Below are 15,618 nucleotides of genomic sequence, written 5' to 3'. Positions count from 1 at the left end.
GGAGCTACCCCCACCCACTCCCCGCCCTACTCCTATTTTTACTCCCCTTGACCGACCTCAGCGATCCCCCCCTCAGCGTCATCTCAGTTGCACCTCCCTCCCACCTCCCCCCCCCCCTCCACGAAGGTGTGCTTCACAAACCCTCAGCCCTACTCCGCCCCTCTTACGTAAACCCCCTCTTCGCCCTCAACGTCCACCTCCAGTAGTTCATTCCAGCTCTGACGCTGCCCACTCCTCCTCCCCCTCATGGCCACCCCCGCCCCGCCCTGACAGCAGTCCTGAATATTATTGATACAAAACAGGGTTCAGCAGTAGACCACATTATCAGCTGGGCCCAAGGCTGCCTACGTCAAAGCTTGGCACCTTCTACATTCCTGTTGTGACTACCAAGAGAGAGAACATTGGGAAACGTAGACACCCTGCTAACCTAAACAATCTCATTCCTATCCTCTCCAAATCAAAGTCAACATCGAAGCCTGTCAATAACACCATCAGGATGGGTCTGCTCAATGTTAGGTCTCTGAATAACAAATCATTTTTAGTCAACGATTTTATTACTACTTCCAAACTTGATTTTATGTTTTTAACTGAAACATGGCTCGAGCAAAATAACAGTGCAAGCATTCTGATCGAGACAGCACCCCCCAACTGTAACTTTATTGATGTATGTAGATCTGGGAAAAGGGGGGGAGGGGTTGCTGCTATATTTAAAAACATATTTCAGGGGAAACAGATGTCACTTGGTGATTTTACATCATACGAATACCTGTGTGCTGTGTTGAAATGCTCTCCCAAAATTCTTCTGTTAATTATTTACAGGCCACCTAAATACTCAGCAAATTTTTTCGATGATTTTACCGACTTATTGTCTAGTATCTCCACTGACTTTGACTGCCCAGTTATAACTGGTGACTTTAATTTTCATATTGACGATTTGAATGGCAAGGGTGCAAAGGAACTTTTTACTATTTTAGATACATTTGAACTGTCTCAACATGTGAAAGAGGCTACTCATTGTAAAGGACACACCCTGGACCTGATTATCACAAAAGGTCTCAATGTTTCTGATGTTCTTGTGACTGATCTTTCATTGTCTGATCACTTCTGTGTTTTCTTTAATATTTCTTTAATTCCGGAGACACAAACAGAATCAAAGAATGTCAAAAAAAAAACCCATGCCATGCTGATGATCTCGTAAACAACTTTAATTCCAAAATTGTGAATATCATAGATGCCATTGCACCGGTTACAGTTAAAACGATTTCTGGTAAGCAAAAGGCACCCTGGAGAAAAGCTGCTGTTGTAACAGCCCAGAGAAGAGAGTGCAGGAAGGCTGAACGAATCTGGCGAAATACAAAACTTCATATTCACCATGACATCTATAAAGAGAGGCTCAAGGCCTACAATTTAGTCTTAAAAAGTGCTAGAGAAACATTCTTCTCCAATATCATAAACAGCAACACTAATAAGGCCAAAACCCTATTTGCAACTGTCGACAGACTGACCAATCCCCCAACACAAATACCAGCCGAACTCCATTCCACACAGAAATGCAATGAGTTTGCATTCTTTTATACTGATAAAATTGAAGGCATCAGACGTGCCATCAATATCTCAAACAAAAAAGTTGGATTACCAGCCCAAATACCAGCCAAAATAACACCGCAATGATGGCAAGTTTTAATGCCATAGACTCTAAAACTCTAGTGGAAACAGTGACCGATCTAAAGCCAACCACCTGCTGTCTTGATGCTTTACCTACCAACTTCTTTAAGAATGTTTTTGACTGCCTATCAACAGACATATTGCAAATAGTTAATAACTCTATTCAATCGGGCAATTTCCCAAAGGCCTTCAAAACTGCAGTCATTAAACCTCTTCTAAAAAAGCGGAGCCTAGATGCCTCTATTATCAACAACTACAGACCAATTTCAAATCTACCATTCATAAGTAAAATAATTGAGAAAGTTGTACTCCAACAACTAAATCACGTCTTGGCTTCTACTGGCTGCCACAACAACCTCCAGTCAGGATTTAGACCTTTTCATAGCACCGAGATGGCCCTTATTAAAGTTATAAATGACATCCGTCTTAACACAGACTCTGGCAAAACTTCAGTATTAATGCTATTGGACATCAGTGCTGCATTTGACACTGTCGACCACTCAATACTTTTGGACAGGTTGGAAAACTGGGTGGGGCTCTCAGGCACGGTCCTAAACTGGTTCAATTCATATCTACAAGATAGGAACTATTTTGTTTCCATTGGCGACTTTGTATCAGAACAAACCAACGTGTGGAGTACCCCAAGGTTTAAATCTTGGGGCCGACTTTATTTAACATCTATATGCTCCCACTAGGACAAATCATGCAAGATAATAACATTGACCACCATTGCTATGCTGATGACACCCAAATCTATGTAGCGCTATCACCAAATGACTATCGCCCCATAGATCTACTGTGCCAGTGCATTGAGCAAGTCAAACACTGGATGTGCCAAAATTTCCTTCAACTAAATGAGGATAAAACTGAGATAATTGTTTTTGGTGCTAAGAAAGAAAGGTTTAAAGTCATCCAACACCTTCAATCACTGTCCCTGAAAACCTCAAATAAAGCCAGAAATCTTGGGGTTATTATGGATTCTGATTTACATTTCGACAGTCACATCAAATCAGTAACAAAATCGGCCTACTATCACCTTAAAAATGTTACAAGACTTAGAGGGCTCATGTCAGCTCAAGGCTTAGAAAAACGTGTCCATGCCTTTATAACCAGTAGGCTAGACTGTAACGGTCTCCTTACAGGTCTTTCCAAAAAAAACTGTCAGGCAGTTACAGCTTGTTCAGAACGCTGCTGCTAGAGTTCTAACAAAGACCAGAAAATGTGAGCACATTACACCAATTCTTAAATCATTACACTGGCTTCCTGTAAGTCAGAGAATTGATTTCAAAATCCTCCTGCTCACATATAAATCACTACATGGTCTAGGGCCGAGGTATATCACTGATATGCTCCCACTACATAAGCCTTCTAGATCACTAAGATCCTCTGAGACCAATCTGTTAGTGGTTCGCAGAGTAAACTCAAATCAAGGGAAAGCATCTTTCAGTCATTATGCAACAAACAGCTGGAATAAACTTCCTGAAGATTTGAGACTTTCACCCACTCTGACCACTTTTAAAACTAGACTGAAAACTTTCATGTCCACCTTAGCTTTCTGCTAAATCTTTGCACTTTTAACGTCCGCACTGTTTTGATTATTGTCTATGTTTTTATTCTCTTTGTCTTTCTGTAATGCATTTGAATTCATGACATGTTGTGCTGTGAAGCACTTTGAGTCTGCCTTTTGTATGAAAAGTGCTATACAAATAAAGCTGCCTTGCCTTGCCTAATTCCTTTTTAGTCATTTAGTTTAATCTGAACTTTTTACTCTACTTTACTAACATTAGCTAATTCCCTCCTTTTAGTCTATTTTCCTGCTTTGGCTCCGTTCTTCTTCCTTGTTTTCTGTTGGACGCGCCGTTTGCTTCCATGGTTTCTCACGCTGGTTTCATTGCATTCTGCAAGCAGCCAATGGGCGTATGAAACGTCATCACGTAGCATTACGGCACAGCAGTCATGGGAAAGGTAGGAAGTACTGTAACAGAGATAAATGGTCGAGAGCAGAGGCTTGTGTCATGCATGTCATGCCTCATATTCTACATCACCGACCAAACTGGCTAGTAAGGTATTATTAACACCCATTTGGCGGGTAGGCGGGTGTTAATTTAGAACCCTGAACACGACCCACGTCCGGGTTATCAACCACTTCCGGTTTAGGCACCGCCCATTCCTTGTACGGATACGGATCATTCATATAGTAAACTGATACAGATAATGCTTTACTCGCTCATCCCTAATTTTAAGTGTCCTCTGGAAAAACTTCTGTTGTGTATTGTTGTGTCTCTTTGCAGTTATCTTGTGGTATTCACATTGTGTTCTGTAAAGGCTGCGCATGTGTTGTCAAATTGATGAAGATGTTTTCTTAATTTTCTTGTGTCTATTTGCATGTGTTTTCTTAAGTTGCAGAGCTGTGAGCTCTCAGGGCCACTGTGGTTTTCACTTAATAAAACTGGCTTAGTGTAAGTGCAGTGAAAGGCGCCAGCGACCAGAGCTCCCCATTCACCCACAAACAAATAAACATCAGAGGACTCGCTTGAGCCAGTTCAGGGTGAGCCAGTTTAGCATTACACTTACAACAGCCCTATTGAAATGACAGCGGAACGGTGCTTTCTATTTATTGCTCCTCCTCTTCTCCTGTCATGTCCGGTTTCAAACAGTCCAGATAACGACAGCCAAAAATGTAAATCTCCTGGTTTCAAAATGGTAGTCAAGAAACCAATGGATGACATCACAGTAGCTACATCCATCTTTTATGCGGGCTGCAGCCTTCATATGGTTTCAAATCTGCAGGAGAACAAATGAAAGAGCAATCATCTATAAGTGGCGTGAGCTGAGCAATTTTCAGAATTCATCTTCACCACAGGCCACAACAGCCTGGAGAAAACAGGCAAGGCAACCCAAATGGAGTTTTAATGTTTGATCTATAATTAGATTAAACCAAGTTGGAATATACTGTTTTGCCTTAGGTGACTCGTTAGTGTGTGCAGAATTATGTTTCAGACCAAATTACCAGCTCTGCTATCTAATCTGGAGCAGGATTTGCATAATGTTCCTTTTTTAAATATGTATATTAATGAATATGGGAGGACAAGAGAGGAAAGTGCATTAGTATAGTATACATTTAACCATCACAGTCCCAGTTTCCCCAAGACACACACACTCACACTCACACTCACTCTCTCTCTCTCTCTCTCTCTCTCTCTCTCTCTCTCTCTCTCTGTTTTATGAGCCTCCCTGCTTCCCTCTGACGTATTTGGATTTTTCTCAGCAAACAGGGAATGATAGGGAACAATAATAAAATGTACCACTGCCTTTACCTTTTTCATGAAGAGGTAGAGAAGTGTGAAAGGGGGACCAAACAGCAGAGTTAATAAATGACTGTATGTTTGCATGGATTCATTTTAATTCTTCATATATTTTTACTAAAATTGTCTAATGTTTGCAAAATTTGACCAATTATCGCACAGTCCTGCTTCAAATAAAATCAAACCTCAAAGCACTAATTTACAAGTAAGTTTATCACCATTATGGTACCTAAAATGAAATCCACCAACTTCTAAGCAGAGTTGAAGACAGTACAGTTGTAATGGGTGTCTAATTGTTGTGGTAATGACAACTCAAAAGAAACAAAAATGTATTATTCGTGCTCAGTGTGTCCAGAGAACAAAAAAAAATAAAAAAAACAGCTAAATTCCAGTAGATTGCAAACAAAAACACATTTAAATAATAAATCATGTAGAGATTTCAAGCAAACTTCTAAATATTACACTGATAATAATGATGGGATTCATTCAAACTGCATTCCACGTGGCCTTCTTTCTATCTGTGTGTGTCTGTTGAATTTGGCAAAATGATCAATCTAACAGTGGCCCCTCATGGTTCTTTCTCCTCCACCCAGTGGACCCACATCTCCCCAGGCCCTTGTTCTTCTCCCCAGCCCAGAGGCTCTTTTCCTGGACACCTGCAGAGGCAGCTGGCTATTTGTTCAGCCATCTGCATGATCACTTTATCCATGCAGACAGTCCACAAACAGGACTGGACTGCTGGGGTCCAGAGTCTGATCCCACTGGACTTCTTGGTTGGTTTAGTAAGAAAGGAAATGTTAAATAAGGGCAATGAAATGATACTAGTGGCTCTGCAACTTTTAGGTTACTGTGTGTATGGATGACATATACAGACACAGCCACTTAGTGGCCGACTGGCAACGCTCCTAAGAAGTGTAGAAACACTGACCCATCCTGTAACACTGTTAGGGTCTACACTGTTAGGCCTATTTACCGGGGAATTCGGCCCTGTTGGAGGGAAAAAATGGCAGACAGGGGAACATAGGACCCTTTTTTAAAAAAAGGACATCTGACCCTTTTTTTAAAAAAGGGTCTGATGTTCCCCGATCACATACAAAGTGGGGAACATAGTACCGGGGGAACATAGGTGCACTCCTGTTTGGCTACCACACAGATCAAATGTGTTTTGTAAAACCATGATAGGCGAGACATTTTTGATTTTATATATATATAAGTAGGAAAAAAAGCCAGCTGAACACACCTGTAGTTACGGATTATACCTATGATGTTCATGAAATCTCCAACAGATGCATATTCAACCGAACAGCATGAAAACAAAATCATTATCGAGGGAAATTAATGATAAAGAGTCAGAAAAAATGGCGCCTGTGGCGCTGCGTGAGCCACTCATCTGCAAACTGACCATAGGTTTGTTTTTTACACAAAGAGAGAAATAACTTTGTGTATTACTTTGCTGAATTTCTAACAAGGCATAAATACATACAAGTTTGTTAAACAGTTTTTCACAGGTCTCCCCTGACATCAACAACTCAACTCACAAAACAGTGTGACTTAAATGGAGTCCGGCCAGTGTGTTCCCAGGATCAAAACTCTCCTGGATCAATGTGTGGGTGTTTACTGTTTTTGTTTAATTTGACTCATAACTAAAAATGTCTTTTTCACAAATGTACAGTTATGGTGACATCAGTTGAAACGGACAGTGTGAAAAATAATTTGTGCTCGCAAAGTAAATCTTTCTTCAATTTTTTTTTTTTTAGAGAGGATGACGGCGGTAACATTCAAGGAGAAACGTGTCATCCCTGGGGAACTCTAATATGGTTTTTATTGAAAGAATATGAGAGAGAGAGACAGAGAGAGATTTTGATTTATGAATCAACTTTATTTTTTCGTTCTTTTTTCAGAAAATGATCACAATATAATATATTCAAACCTTTACACTCTTACTCTTTAGAGTATATAAATTAGTGAAAGAATAAATAAATAAATACTTGACTCACATGAGCACATCTCTGCAGTGTGTGGTTTTCCACAGAACACAAGGCCTGATTAAAACACCAAACCTGCTGGAACGAGTCCAGATCTCCTGCTGCATTGACATACTTAAAATCAATGAGGAGTCTGGACTTCATCATATTAATGCACACACTGACAGGTTCAACAATAAAACCATCCTCCACCTTTCTCCTTCGGCTAAAATACACCGCCATCTTGGCCTGCCCTAAAACAAAGTTTAAAAGCTGGCATTTGTTCTTGTGTTGGCATGTGTATTTAAAACTCAGAATAAAAAGCTGCTTGGTAAAAACCTCCCCACATTTGGTAAAACAGTTTGTAAAAACAGAAACAAGGGTAAAAGACGAAGACACTCATAAAAACAGTGAAACACAGTCTCTCTTTGGTCGCAGTAGGGACACTTGTCCTCTACTGCCGGGTTTATAGTTGACACAAAGGAGTTCACTCCTATGACTCCATGGAGGACTCTCCAGTGAATATCTGCGTGTCTTTCGGAGAGTGGAGGCTTGTAGAAGGACCTCCACTCTGGTCTGGCTGCAAGAGCCAGTTGCAGATATCTCCTCCATGGAGTGTCAGGTCTTTTGTCCAGTTTTGTTTTGTTTATTGCTTTCACCAGTATTCTGTAGAATGTTTTTCCTGTGGTACCATCCAGTGGTGCGGGGTGTGTATGTTCCATTAAAATCCCAGAGCAGTCTATAAATCCGGTGCCAGGAAAATGGCAGGAAAAGGATCGTCATCCTTCACTGTTGGATTAAAAGAGGAGTTTAAAAGCAGGCGGTCATGTCCTGTGAGTCTCTGTTTCCAGTGTTTTAGGAGTCTTTGTGTGACCCTCACTGACGTCAGTCCCATCTGGGCAGCGAGTCTAGAGGGGTCATCCATCCGGGGCCCAGTCAGCGCCACCACCTGCCCCAGAGTAACAACCCCCAGAGTCTGCAGTCTTGTAGTTAGATTATGACCTGCCCAGCTGGGAAGGTCCAGACGGGTCCCCCACAGGACTGGCTCTTGGAGGATCCAGTACAGGGAGTCCGCTTTATCCCTCCTCTCCTTCTTCAGCAGGTTCCACATTCTAAAAACAGGACATTGTCCCAGTTTTTATTTTTGTTGGTCTGATCCCCCAGGAAGAATCCAAGGTGTCTGAAACCTCCTTTTTTCCATTGTAGGCCACCAGGCAGCCTGAGCCGACCCCCCAGCTCGCCCCCAGCCATCAGAGCCTCGCTTTCCCCCCAGTTCACTCTAGCAGATGAAATAAAACCAAAGTCTTTTACAGTGTCAGTTAAAATGTCAATATATTTTTGTGACTTAACTAAAACAATGAGATCATCCGCGTACACAGACAGTTTAAAAGACACGGAACACTGGGGGAAACACACACCTGTAAGTTTTGCTCTGAGTTTGTGGAGTAGAGGCTCGATGGCTACCGAATATAACATCCCAGAGAGAGAGAGCAGCCCTGCCTTACCCCCAAAAGCAGCCAGAGCCTGCCACAGGTACTGGTGTTCAACCTTCAAGCCTTTTCTTGGTCTATTGAAATCAGACCAGTGTCTATACCCAATGAACTGGAGAGCTCAAAAACGTCTCGAATTAAAGTGACGTTGTCACTGATGAGCCTGCTGGGCACACAGTAGGTCTGGTCAAGGTGGATGATGGACGCCATCAGCTTTGGACAGGATCTTATAATCTGTGCACAGCAATGAGACCGGCCTCAAGTTTTTTAGTTCCTGCAGGTCTCCCTTTTTAGGCAGCAGGGTTATTGCGGCCCTCCTGCAGCTCAGAGGCAGTCTGACGGTCTTTAGGCTTTCATTTATATGAAAATCATGTCTATAGTGATGAACTCACTCTGACACTGTCTGACCCAATGTAGCCTCCTAGATCATCCACACGCCAACACCATAATTAACTATTTACTTCCTTCCACTCCCTCATGGACATTTCACCCCCCTCTACCAATCCCCTGTAAGCTATGGTGCTTTTTAAAATCTGTATTGTAATGATGTATGATTTACTTGTGATTTGGTAGGCTGATGCTTCAGTGACTGTAAACGTTTTCCATGCACAGTGAAATCACTGCAGCAAATATCAAGGGACATGTAAGCCACAGAAAAGTGTAGTTATAGGCCAAACAATGACACAAGTGCACTTAAGCTTGTGAAAAAATCTTCTGTTACTGTGGGTAAAAGCACACAGCGTCTCAGAATGGGGCTGCAGCAGCTCTGCTCTGTTCACATTTTAGAGATTGAAGGCTTATTCATATTTTTGTCAATATTGATGTGGCCTATTATTGCACCCATCACTATTAATCAGAATGTTATTTTTTATGACACAACCTGCCTGATTCTGTGCAGCTAATCCCCTTCATTCTACTCAGCAGATATGGGAAACTTGTGGTGTCAAAGGTGTGACGTTTATTATCTCACAAAACTGCAAACTACTGCGTACATTCACTTGATATAAGCCTTACTACTAAGCCAACTCCATCTGCTCAGGCTGCTTTCATTCACCGTCATACTCTCACTTGCTCAGCACTCACTCACTACACGCATGCACGCACAGGCACACACACACACACACACACACACACACACACATACACACACACACACTTCTGGCTCTGCTACTTTGTTAAAGAAAGGCACTACTCTTACAACAATAGTATGGAAGTAAATCTGTGTCCTCGGATTTTGAAATTGAAAAGCCATTGAATTTCTAGCAATGAATATTTATGCACTGAACTAATGTATCTGAATGTTTTGCCTCTGTATTTAACTGATTTTCACCTTTATTTTTCAATGTTAACAAATTCAGAATCAAAAACTCCTCATTAAGAAACTGCAATATACCATATTCAAATGCAAAATTGAATGTATAAAATTAAACTATATATATTTTCAGCTGCTGAAATTCAACAAGCAGACAAATGCAAATGGTGAGGCAAAGTGGGACCTATGACTAGGTTGGGGTAAACTTGTAGAGGCTTACACACAGAGTGTGGAACCTGATGTGGATTGAAGACAAACACACACACACACACACACGCATGCACACATACACGCCCACACGCATGCTCACACGTACACACACACTCATACAGATATTCAAATCCAATCAATGCGCCAATATTAGAAAGTCATTGCAGCTCATCTGACTGGCAAAGTGTTTTTCTTTTCTTCTCTCATTTCTCAGGCGGATGGGAGCACAGGAAGGAGGCATTGCTGCCATTCACCCAGGGCCACTCTTGTTGGCTCATCAGCATAACAGCAAGTCTACTAATACCTGGCTAGACAAATGAATGGCAGGGCTGGGTGGCTAAGCACTGCAGCAGTACTCTCATTTTGGTTTCTTAGAAACTTGAGAGACAGACATTGTTTAATGTTTTTATGGGTAACATGCTATCAAACTTTGGTCTGCCTGATCATCATGCACCCATGTCCACATGGGACTGGGTGGACTGTCCGTGAGCTGCCCAGAGGAAGTGACCATCATGAGGGCCATGGCACCAAACGCTACCATCTGCAATAGATCTGGAAATGCCCATGCGTGGAAGGCCAAACTGAGTGACGTCAATAAGGTATGACCGATACAGGTCTGTAGAATATCATTGCAGCTTTGTCTACACATTCATTAGACACAGAGCAACATTAGCAATCTTTTTCAGTCGCGTTTGTGTCAGCCTGATGAATGTACGTCCAATATTCAATGTTCCTTTAGCTCTGTTTTGGTCTCCACCAACTCCTGAGAAAATAAAAAGAAAACATACCTTCATGTGTACCTCGGGGAAAAATTAAATTGTTCTTCTCTGTTGTTGTTGCACATACATCCCACACACACACACACACACACACACACACACACACACACACACACACACACACACACACACACACACACACACACACACACACACACACACACACACACACACACACACACACACACACACACACACACACACAAACACACACTACTGGCTCTGCTACTTTGTTAAAGAAAGGCACTACTCTTACAACAATAGTATAGAAGTAAATCTGTGTCCTCGGATTTTGAAATTGAAAAGCCATTGAATTCCTAGCACTGAATATTTATGCACTGACATAATGTATCTGAATGTTTTGCCTCTGTATTTAACTAATTTTCACCTTTATTTTTCAATGTTAACAAATTCAGAATCAAAAACTCCACATTAAGAAACTGCAATATACCATATTCAAATGCAAAATTTTATGTAGTCAATTAAACTTATATATTTTCAGCTGCTGAAATTCAATAAGCCAAATTCAACTGCAAAACTTCAATGGATAAAATTCAGTGTTAAAGTGAAATTCCAGTGAAAATGGACCCCATGGTCTTTTTTCAGCATTAAAATACATCAATTAAGCCATTGAGACAGTTTTTTTTTTTCATTGATCAACCATGGATAGAGAAACCCGCTAACAGAGACGCTAACAGCCCCATAGGGCTAACACTGAGTAGCTCAGGGCGGTGCGGTGAACCCGTCCAAAACAGCTTTTTTAAACGACTAATATTGCTTATAATAGCACCAAACATCTGCAGTAGCATGATTTAAGTCCCTACACTTGAAACAAAGCACCAAAAACATAGTTAATCTGGAGTTTATTAAAAAAAAGACTGTTTTACAAGTCTCTGCCTTACCAGTAGGTCCATGTTGACAGGTGGTCCATACAAGTCGATTGCCGAATGCACTGGAGTTAGAATTTTTTTTAGCAAACGGGAAAGGCAGACACGAACCACGTCCCATCTGTCTGTCTTCACTTCAAGGTGTAGGCTCTACATCTTTTCTGGTGCTTACACTGTCTTTCACTCACATATGCTGTGCGTCTCCAGTGCATTCGGTATTCCAGCTTGAGCTGCGACTGCAGTTAAAGTGGTTGTGTGTTTTCCTCGACTGTGGCAGCAGCCAAAGCTCCGGTGAGAGATGTAAAGTCAGAGTTCAGTTTAACTGACTCTGAATTTAAACTTCACTTTGAATCAGAAACTTCCCAGTGTGGTTTTTAAACATGATTTAAAAATTAATAAATTTAAGAATTTTACAAATTCCAAGTACACAATTTGACTGTTTTAAAACCTGTTACATTATGCCTTTATTGAACAAACATTTGCTGTAGTTTAAATAAAATGTTGTGTCTTTGTAATTGGCTCCGATTGTAAAGGTGTATACTTTATTCAAAGCTACTTCTAACATCTTCTATAATTTAAAGGAAATAATATAGAAGCATGGAAAAAGAAGTGTTTGATATTTCACTGAAATGTCCCAAACATTTACTGTACATTGCTTATTTAAATAAAAGTCAGCAGTTTAAACTTTAACATTATTTGTACATTTAACTAATGTCCCAGTATTGGTAAGATTAAGTTACTTTTATTCAAAAACATAAATCCTAATATCAGACAGTTAGTTCGTGGTGAAGTGGTTAGCACTGTTGCCTCACAGTAAGAGGTGTAAGTGTGGGTTTTCTCCAGGTCCTCTGATTTTCTCCCACAGTCCAAACATGCAGGTTTAATTAATGCTGACTCTAAATTACCTGTAGTTGTGAACGTGAGCACAAATGGTTGTCTTTTTCTTTTTTGTGTCAGCTGGGATCTTCTCCGGCCCCTGCGCCCCTGAGAAGGATAAGCAGTTACGGACGGATGGATGGAAATGGAACTTTCCGGTAATGAGGAGCAAAAAGTAGTGACATTTTTGGCATGCTTGTCCATTTGTTGTAACCATCTGTCACTGGGTATTCCAGTGTTGTTAAAAAGAAATGTATTTACAGAATATCTGTTAAGTCAATTAAAAATGACATACTATAATACAGCTTAAAAGGGCAGTCTGCTTATGAAAACATATGAAAAAATAAATGGGGTTTAACAGTTGTGTGGGTGTTGTAGGATTCAGTGTTGGTTATTCCCCTCATATTTCAAAGCAAATATATGTAAATATTCAAATTTGATCTATATTTCTTCCAGTCTCAAATGGTTTGCATAAACTCTCGTCCTGCTGTAGTCAAACACTGCCAGCAAAAGTGGCAAGCAGAGAAAAACACAAGTAAAGAGAAGGCTGGACTCTTCTTGGCTTTCTTCCTGTAAATCCCAGCCTGAGGCCTCCTCCTCCCACACTTCTCTTCTCCATCCAACCAGCCCTCCCCCGAACCCCCACCTCCATCCCCCATCGTCTTCCATCTCCTCTCATCTCTCCTCATCACTCTCTACAATTAAGTGCTTCTCAACCTTGTACTGGCGAAGTCTGTTAGTCAGGGCTTCCAGACAGTGGCGGCAAATTTTACACCGGAGGCAGCACTGTCTAGCAGGTGACTCCATCTCCCTGTTATCTCTACTAAAATACAGTATCAATTTAGCAATCTTGTGCACGCAGTGTCAAAAAAAACCCTTCCTTATAACAGGTAGGACCGTCAAACAGACAGAGGGGGGGACAGACAGACAGACTGTCCCGGGCATGCAAGCAACCACAAAATTATGAATGATATCTATAGTAATGTGAATATGATTAACACATTATGGCAGTTAATATACCAGAGCGATGTGAATAGTAGAAACAATGGAAGTTAAGGAGAAAGACATATGAATAAATAATTATGGTGGTGAATATGATCAAAAGAAACAATTAGTAGCTATAGCGGCTTTAAGAAATTTAACTAATAGTGTTTTATGGCTGTGAATATTATAATTCTTAAAACTAATTTTAATATACTGTATATGAAAAAATAGCAGCAGGATGCGCCATGCAGGACCACGGCAGCAGGCAACCCCACGGTCAGCAGAGACCTGTGAGACGACAAAGCACAACTACTTCGGGGACGAAATGAATTAGTAACATGCATTGATGAGACATGAATGATACAGACTGAGAGGCGAGAAGGTCAGAGTATCACAGGAAAAATATTATCCCCTGGCAGACTAGGCCTATAGCAGCAAAACTAAGGGATAGTCATCTCTTACTTTAAGCTTTATCAAAGAAGAAGGTTTGAGTTTACTCTTAAATATGGGGACAGTGTCTGCCTCCCGAATAACATTTAGGAGTTGGTTCCACAGGAGAGGAGCTTGGTAGCTGAAGGCTCTGCCTCCCATTCTACCTTTGGAGACTCTAGTAATGACAAGTCGCCCTGCATTCTCAGAGCGGGTAATACGGTACTATGAGCTCTTTAAGATACGACGGGGCCTGACCAATAAGAGCTTTGTAGGTAAGAAGAATGATTTTAAATTCTATTCTAGATTTTACAGGTAGTGCAAAGAGGCTAATACAGGAGAAATATGTTCTCTTCGATTTATTTTAGTTGGTACACGAGCTGCAGCAATCTTAACAGACTTATTGGAGCAGCCTGATAATAAGGAGTTGCAGTAGTCCAGCCTAGAAGTAACAAATGCATGGACTAGCTTTTCTGCATCTTTCTGAGACACAATGTTCCTAATTTTCACAATATTACGCAGGTGAAAATATGCGGCCCTTGTTGTTAGTTTTATGTGACAATCGAAGGACATTTCCTGATTAAAATTACACCCAGATTCCTTACTGTGGTGCTGGAGGACAACATAACATCATTCAGAGTAGCAATATCTTTAGCTGTAATAAATATCAACTATCCTGATCAATGAAAACATTGGCTCCAGTACATCCTTGATGAACCCAGTATAGAAAGTCAGTCAGTGCAGTGAGGTGCTGTGGCATCTGGCTAGAGAGTAAGCTGCTGTATATAGCTCTGCCTCGTTCAGCTCTTTGAAACTGCTCCTGAGCTCAGAGCCTCAGGCTTCCTTCTCTGTTTGGTCATTTCAGACTCCATCTCCCAGGCCTGGGTCCTCCTGCCATCCCATCACCAGGCTTTGGCTGCATTGTCCTGTATTAGTCTGTATCTGTTCTGCACCGCAGGATTCTAACTGCCCATTGGCACCATTGCAGCTACTACAGCCAAGCTAGCCAGTCATTTCCCAAAGAGCCATAACACTGGAGCCAAAACGGATAGATTTGTGGGCAGAACGGCTAAATGACTCTGCATGCATCAGTGGAATTAATGGTTCAAAATGTCCCCTCCCACTCCCTCCCTTCTGCTTTAATTTGGTTTGCAAAGGTCAAATGCTAAAAATAAGGTGAGGAAGAGATGCAATAACAGATGTGAAGCCTGCCTGCTAAGCTGGCTCAGAGCTCTTTCATTTACAATAAATTCCACAGTTAAGCAGAGATGAACTCTTAATGAATATCGCTTTATTTCAGTGTAAATATAATCATATTTAGCAGGACGGAAAGAACAGTTCCACTATCAGTAAGAATTGACACTTCATCCCACTTGTTTGATAATCCATCACTTTTACAAATCAATCAATCAATCACATGAAATAGTACAGGGCACAGTTCCAGTGAAATGTATTTCCATCAGTTCCTTCAATGGTGTGATTCATCATAAAGTTAAGTCTGGCCATCAGATCAGCACACAGAAAAAGCCGGTTGAACAGCACCGTCCATCACTGATTCCAGCCAAGTCTCGGCAGAACACAGGAGACCGCTGGAAACAGATATGAGCACAGAGGCTGCCCAGCTCACCAGCCAATGCCTGCACACTTGTGAATCACAGCTGGTGTTTCATTCTTCCATGTTTGCCTGATGAAGAGATGGAGATGGAGCCATAGATAG

Source organism: Echiichthys vipera, assembly GCF_963691815.1.
Source record: "Echiichthys vipera genome assembly, chromosome: 6".
Taxonomy (NCBI): domain Eukaryota; kingdom Metazoa; phylum Chordata; class Actinopteri; order Perciformes; family Trachinidae; genus Echiichthys; species Echiichthys vipera.
The sequence above is the reverse complement of the archived record's forward strand: the minus strand, read 5'-3'. Positions refer to the sequence as shown.